Source organism: Mustela erminea, chromosome 7 (genome assembly GCF_009829155.1).
Source record: "Mustela erminea isolate mMusErm1 chromosome 7, mMusErm1.Pri, whole genome shotgun sequence".
Taxonomy (NCBI): Eukaryota; Metazoa; Chordata; class Mammalia; order Carnivora; family Mustelidae; genus Mustela; species Mustela erminea.
In genome coordinates this window covers 15,350,145-15,357,018 of record NC_045620.1, presented here as the reverse complement: position 1 = coordinate 15,357,018, position 6,874 = coordinate 15,350,145, and the positions used below count along the sequence as shown (strand labels likewise).

General features: G+C 52.7%; 1 long non-coding RNA gene across 1 annotated transcript; it reads left to right on the top strand.

Annotated features, from left to right (window-relative positions):
- The first annotated feature begins 890 nt into the window (after positions 1 to 890).
- LOC116594925 lies at positions 891 to 5,770 on the top strand. Its single transcript, XR_004287462.1, has 2 exons — positions 891 to 4,184; positions 4,431 to 5,770. It is a non-coding gene; the product is annotated as an uncharacterized LOC116594925 (long non-coding RNA).
- Positions 5,771 to 6,874: the final 1,104 nt, after the last annotated feature.

Genomic DNA, 6,874 nt, shown 5'->3' with positions numbered 1-6,874 from the left:
CCTTATAAACCCCGAGGCGGGTGGCAGCCTTGAAGACAGACACCCTGCTTCTCGGTGAGTCTGACGTAGCCCGCGTTTCCTCCAGAGTTTTCTCCCAGTGTCTTGGTTAAGTGCCTGCAGGAGATCCTGGTTTGGGTTGAGAAGCCATGTTATGTGAACATACACATCTTCAGACCCTGGGATCCCCCTCAGTGGATCGGACGCTTGGGACACTTATAAGAGGGGAGACACGTGGTCCCCAAGAACTAGGGTGACCAACCATCCCAGTTTGGTGGGACTGAGGGTTTTCCAGGGACACAGGATGGTTCCAGGGCAAACTGATGGTTGGCGGCCTGGAGTACACCTGGAGTATGGGTCTACTCCCCACGCAGCCTGCGGGCCGCTTACTTGCTGCGGTTTACCGCCCTACCCCAGGCAGAGGGGGGCATGGTCCAGGGAGTAGGCTCTGGAGCCAGGATGCTGGCGTCCAAGCCCCAGCTCCAACGCTCACCAGCTTTGAGGCAAGTCACTTCACCTCCCCCTGCCTCAGGGTCCTCGTCTCTAGAATGGGAATAATAGTAATAAGGAGTTCTCCTCCATAGGGGTATTGCGAGGAATAAGCGAGTTCATAGATACATAGCACCTAGAATGTACACAGGCCACAGTCTCTTATCTCAACCCCGATACCTCAGGGCCTTCACATGCTTTGGGATTTTGGAAGTTTGAGGTTTTTAGAAATCACATACTAGGGGTGCCTGCCTGGCTCAGTCACTGGAACGTTTGACCTCAACTTGATCTCAGGATTGTTACATTCAAATCCCATGTTGGGGGTAGAGATTACTTAACAATAAAATCTGGAAGGAAGGAAGGAAGGAAAGAAAGAATGAGCAAGAGGGAGAGAGGGAAAGGAAAGAAAGAAAGAAAGAAAGAAAGAAAAGGGAAGTAGGGAGGGGGCAAAGGAAGAAGGAAAGAACACACTATATGTCATGTAACACATCAGTGGGGTCTGGATTAACATCCCATAATTAAACACATTAATATTCCTGCAGAACATAATGAGTGAATATTTACATACCTGTTCAGGCTAGATTTTTTTCCACCCTATGAGTTTTGGTGCTAATCTTCAATTATTTCATTCAGAATTTCCTGGATTCACAAGCGCAAGGAAGACATTGTAGACACAGGTACGGGTTTGCTGGGTCATTGTTTAACACACCTCTGGTGTAAGTGCCGCATAATTGCTTCTTAAAGACAACTCAGGCTTTTGTGCCCAAGGTCTCCGTGGGTCTGTGAACCTTCGTAGTAGGACCTTTGCACAGCAGCTCTGAGAGGATACGCTCTTTCCTTCTTTCTCTACCCAGATCCTCAATGTAGTAGTTTCTCTCTGTTCCTGTCAATATGCTGACAGTGGGTGGTGGTTGGCTGCGGGGTGTTGGGTTATTAGCGGTGATTGATGGTAGTTGGTGGTAGGGTTTTTGGTTGTTGTTGGTGGTGATGGTTGTTACTGGTGGTGATGGTGATGGTTGGTAGTGGTCGCGGTTGGTGGCGCAGTGTTTGGCGATTAGCAGTGGTTGGTGGTGGTTGGCGGTGGGGTGTTTGGCGATCCGTGGTGGTTGATGGTAGGGTGTTGGTGGTGGGTGGTGGGATGCAAATTCAAGTCTCCAAGTGCCTTTCTTGGTCTGAGCTGGGGAGCCCGCTGGGCCCAGTGGCCATGTTGAGGGGTGGGGGTGGTCATAAGCTGTGGGGAAGTGAGGAACAAGCTGAGCTTCTGGCAAAGCTTCCGTGGATTCCAGGCCGTGGTCTGGTCTGGGCAGGTAACGGCAAAGCCGAAGGATTCATGGCCCTTCCACAGCTGCTGGGCGTCTACAAACACCTCATGGCAGGCAAGTGTCAGAGGGGACTCTGGGAGGTCCCCAGATGGGGTAGGACTTGGGCCCTCCAGGAAATGCATGCCTTGGCAGGTGCTGGGGTACTAGGGAGTTCTAGTGGCTGCAAGGGGGCAGGGAAGTGTCTCCCCTCCTCCCCCACCCCTGCAGAGCCGCTGGGAGGGGCTCACCCAGACCATCTCTCCAGACCTCACAGAGCACCCTATCCCGCTCCTGGCATTCGCCAACTCCCTCGACACAGGATTGTAAATCCTGATTGTAAATCATTTCTTTCTGGATTGGATTGTCTGGAAAGGCAAACTGTCTTCTGCTTCTTTGTAGTGGAGGTTTGGCAACGAAGGGCATCGGCCCTTTCCCAAGAGGGACAGAGAAAGGGAGGGTTGGGGTCAGGCGTCCACACCAGACGCAGGTCTAGCCCCTTGGGGAGGGGCGTAGTTTTGCCTGCTGAGCATTTCCAAGCCTTCTGCCAACTGGCATCATAGAGCAGTTACGGTTCCCCCATCTTTCCACCTCCTTCACCATCTGGGGTGCCCCTTCCCTTCCTGGTCACCTTGCTCTCCCTTCACCCCAAAAGGGTGCTAGACTCTGAAGCTCTGCCTCTTTTCCTCACTTTCTACTCAAACCTCCTCTCCGCTCACAAGTGAGAAAGATCTTGAGAAAAACCTGGAGTACTAGCTAGGAGAACTTCAGTCCAATACACCGTGACCTTGAGCTGGCCCCTTATCTTCCATGTGCCTCAGTGTCCCTGGATACTGAGTCGGGCAGATTGAGATCAGGGATTAGGGGAGCTAAAAACCCCAGCCAGGCTGAAGGGTGCGACAGCTAGAAAATTCCAGCTCATCGCTGCCCCCGGGAAAAGTAAGCCCAGCGCTGCACCCTGCCCCCACCACCTCTGACTTTTCAGAGGAAGCCACATTAGTCAGCAAAAGCTGCTATAACAAGCAGCCCAAAGCTCAGGGCTTTACCACTGCAACGGTTTGTATCCTGCTCCCACCGCAGTCCAGCATGGGCCAGCCCTGGATGGGCCCTGCCCCACCCCCTCCTCAGGCCTGGGAGTCCTCCCCATGCCCCCCCCCCCCCCCCGCCCACGCAGGGTCCTCCCCCTGGATCTTCTGTCTCTGGTAGCAGGCAGGAAAGAGAGGGTGCAGGGCTGGGAGGGAAGTTTGGGGGCCCAGGCAGGAAGTGGTGCCTATTACTTCCACCCACCTTCCATTGGCCGGACTCTTGTCACACGGTCCCGACTACCTGCAAGGGAGGCTGTGTGCCTGGAAGAAAAGGACATGGGTTTGGTGAAAGCTAGCCCGTCTCTGGCCACAGACTGGAAACCGGGATCCTGTGTGAAAACTTCTAACCTTTACAGATAAGCAAATCATTCGAACTTCAGAAAGGTATCGTATAGAATAAAGAAATCCTGCGTGTGAGCTGGGGGTCCCCCAGGCCTGTGACCTGGGGCTGAGGCAGCCTCCTCCTACAGCCGGAGCCGTGATTCTCCGCGGGGCCAGGCGGCGGCTCTCACCCTCCTGCCTCAAACGGCCGCTGCAGTCCTGCTCCACGCCGGCCCCACGACAGGCAGTGAGGACCTGAGAATGGCAGAGGAAACCATGCCTTCCCTGGAGGAGCTCACAGCTGTTTTTATCTCTGGGTAGAAAATAGTATTAAATTTTTAAAGCGAAATGTTAGAGTGGTTTGCCATAGCAGTACATTTTGGCAGAGGAGTGTTCCTTAATGGAAAAGAATGATTCCCTGAGGGGGAAGTGCCAGGCATCTCCATTTCCGGAAGAGCAGTGGGGACAGTCCCCTCCGGGCTCTAGTGCTCCTTGTGGGGACAGGTTCGGGCAAGTGCTTTGTCCTGGCTGAGCCTCAGTCTTCCCCTCTGGGAAATGGGGATAATGGCACCTGTCTTGCAAGGCTGTGGGGAAACAAGAGAAGCCCGTCGAACAGCGGAGCAGGGCCCGTGGAACACTGTAGGCACGCGTCCCACGGTCCCCAGTGGCCACTGTGGTGAGTCAGGGGTGACTGCCTTGGGGGGCAGGCCATGTGTCAGCCTCCTCCCTAATTCCCAACCAGCGTTGACAGGGTGTGGCCCTGGACCAGTCCCCGGGCTGGGTGCTGGGGGCAGGTGGTGAGGGAGGTCTGGCCCCACTGAGAGGGCTCAGTCTAGGGGCAGCTGCCTTCTGACTTCTGTGGCGGGCGGGGAGCGGGGTAGGATCCTAGCCCTCCCCTGACCCCTGGTGGAGGTGAGCCAGCCCTTGCCCTCCAAAGGAGAGGTAGATGGAGGAACGCATGCGGATTCCAGAGTCCCTTGGCTATAACAAGCAGGTTGGTATCTTGGTTGACCTCAGCAAGGCAGCATCTACAGAAGCTTAGGGAAGATCACTGGGCTGGGTGTGGGGGCGGGGGAGGGAGGAGGGAAGAGGGAAAGGCTCCTGCTTTGGCCTCACCTCGCAGAGCTAACGCTGCACAGGCTGCCGCTGCTCCAGGACCAGAGCACTTCTGCTGAGTTCACATTATCTACAGTCCCCTCACTCCAGGGGAGGAGGTGCAGCCATAAAACCCATTTTACAGATGAGGACATCAAGGTGCCAAATGGTGAGGCCAAACTGCTCAAGGCTACGCAGCTGCTAAGGAGTGGCCTGGAGGTTCAGACCCAGGTCCGCACTCCCAGGCACGGCTGGAGGGAGATTTCCGTGGAGGGGCTCAGAGGACCCGCGCTCCGGGTTCCTGATCAGCTGTGCAGGAAGGAAGAAGGGAAGCCGGCCAGCGAGGGCTCCGAAAGCATCTGGCAAGGAGCGTATCTCTCTGAGGTCCGCAGTTCATCTGGGAAGCGGGGTTCCTCCCTTTCCTCCTTCCTCCCAGGCTGACTCCCGGTTCTGGCGGTTACCCTCTGGGTGACCCTGGCAGGTCACTTCCACCTTCTGGGCCTGGGATTCTGCTGTGTACCAGGCACTGCTCAGAGGAGACTAAGGGCGCCAAGTGAGCCAGACAGATTGGTCTCCCGCCTCCTGGGACAACTAACGGGCTCTGCAGGCCTCCTAGAAGAAGTGATGCGTGAGTGGAGGTGGACCAGCTGTGCTGCCCTCGCACCCATGGTGGGGGGAGAGGCATTTCCTGCCAGGGAGAGGGGGCAGTGGATTCCCAGGCTTACTGGGAAAGTCACAGAGCTTAAGCCCTGGAACCCCTCACTTGCTGGGCATCCTCCTATGACTTGGGAGAGGCCACGCTCACTCAGGATCACGTGCCGTCCGAGTGGGCCAAAGTAAGCTATTCTCACTGCCTCTCTCCCCTGCCACTTCCTCCCTGTCCTACATGCCCTCCCTTTGGACGCTGCTGGAGCTGCTGTGGCATTTGGGGGACTCTAGCGAAGGGGAAGTTGTCACAGAATGCGACATTGATGAAAATCTAAAACAAAACTCAAAATGTAAACAGGATGTTGGCAACAAGCTGGTTGGTAGAGGCTTCCATTCAAATGCTGTTTAAGTTTCGTAAATCAAGGAAACATAAAAAGTCTTGTGACTGTCTATATAAGATCCTCGATCCGGATCGAAGTTTTTCTAAATAGGACAGTAATCCTAAAGCCTTTCACGCTACCAGTAATGAGTTATGAAGTTGAAAGAAACCTTTTGAAACTATTAACAATGGTGGGGGGAGTGTTGGGTCCACTGTGCTGGAGAAAATTGAGATATCTTCTTATTCTCTCTAAAGAAAATGACAGTACTAAATCAATGTCAAGTGAAGAGGTTATCCCAAAAGTACATGACCCAAATGTAGGAATAAAAGTATTATGGAAGCATATAAGGGGGTTAATATAAGTATAATATTGTTTTTCTGGACACTGTATTGTGTTTGTCTGCTTTTTATATGTTGTGGTTTTGTTTCTCATTCAAAATACTCACATTTTTATCTGATTTTGTGTTTTCCTTTTTTTAAAAAAAAAAATTTTATTGATTTATTTGAGAGTGAGAGAGAAAGCATGAGAGCACACAGGTGGAGAGTGGGGAGGAGCAGAAGGAGAGGGAGAAGCAAGCTCCCCACTGAGCCTGAAGCCTGAAGCGGGGCTCCATCTCAGGACCCTAGGATTATGACCTGAGCCAAAGGCAGATGCTTGACCAACTGAACCACCTAGGCCTCCTTTGTGTTCTTTTTTCTTAAAGAAAGTCTCCCAGCTTTATAAGTTTTAGGCCTACAAAATCTGGATGCAATTCTATGGAGAGAAGGTGGCATGTGCAAAGGCCCAGTGGCAGTGGGGTAGAACTTGGCTGTGTTTGAGGAATAGAAGCAGAGAGAGGACAAGGAGAGAAGGAGAGGAGGTTATTTCCCATAATCCTACTGGACCTCTCACTGGCTATATGGCCAAACAGGGAAAGGAATTTGGGGATCATTATCCAGAAAGAACAAGGACAAAGAAACGACCCTCATAAGTCTTTCTTCAACCTCCAGCTAGTGCAGGAATCCTCTCTCTGACAGCTGCCCACTTGACTATCTCTACAGACTTCCTGCAAGGAAGAGCTCATCCCCTCCCCTAAACCCTAACTATGGGAAGTTCTTCTGTCAATCTTCTGTCACCCTAACCACTAACTGTCTTCAGTTCCTCCTTGGGTCCTCATCTTCCTTCAAGCCCAGAAATAACTGGTGGCTCTCTACTTCCTTTTTCTTTTTTTTTTTTTTTTTTAAGATTTTATTTATTTATTTGACAGAGAGAGAGACAGCAAGAGACGGAATACAAGCAGGGGGAGTGGGAGAGGGAGAAGCAGTCTTCCCGTGGAGCAGTGAGCCCGATGTGGGGCTCAATCCCCGGACCCTGGGATCATGACCTGAACCCAAGGCAGACAGTTAACAACTGAGCCACCCGGGCCCCCTGGTTGCTACCTACTTCTGCCCATTCATTTTAGCTCTCGGGACACTTGAGGGCGGTGCTCAAGTTCTATTCTTGCCCAAGATAACCTGGCTTCCTTCAAAGATTTCTCTTGTAACTTGACTTCCAAAGTCTTCCTTATCCATTAACTCAATGG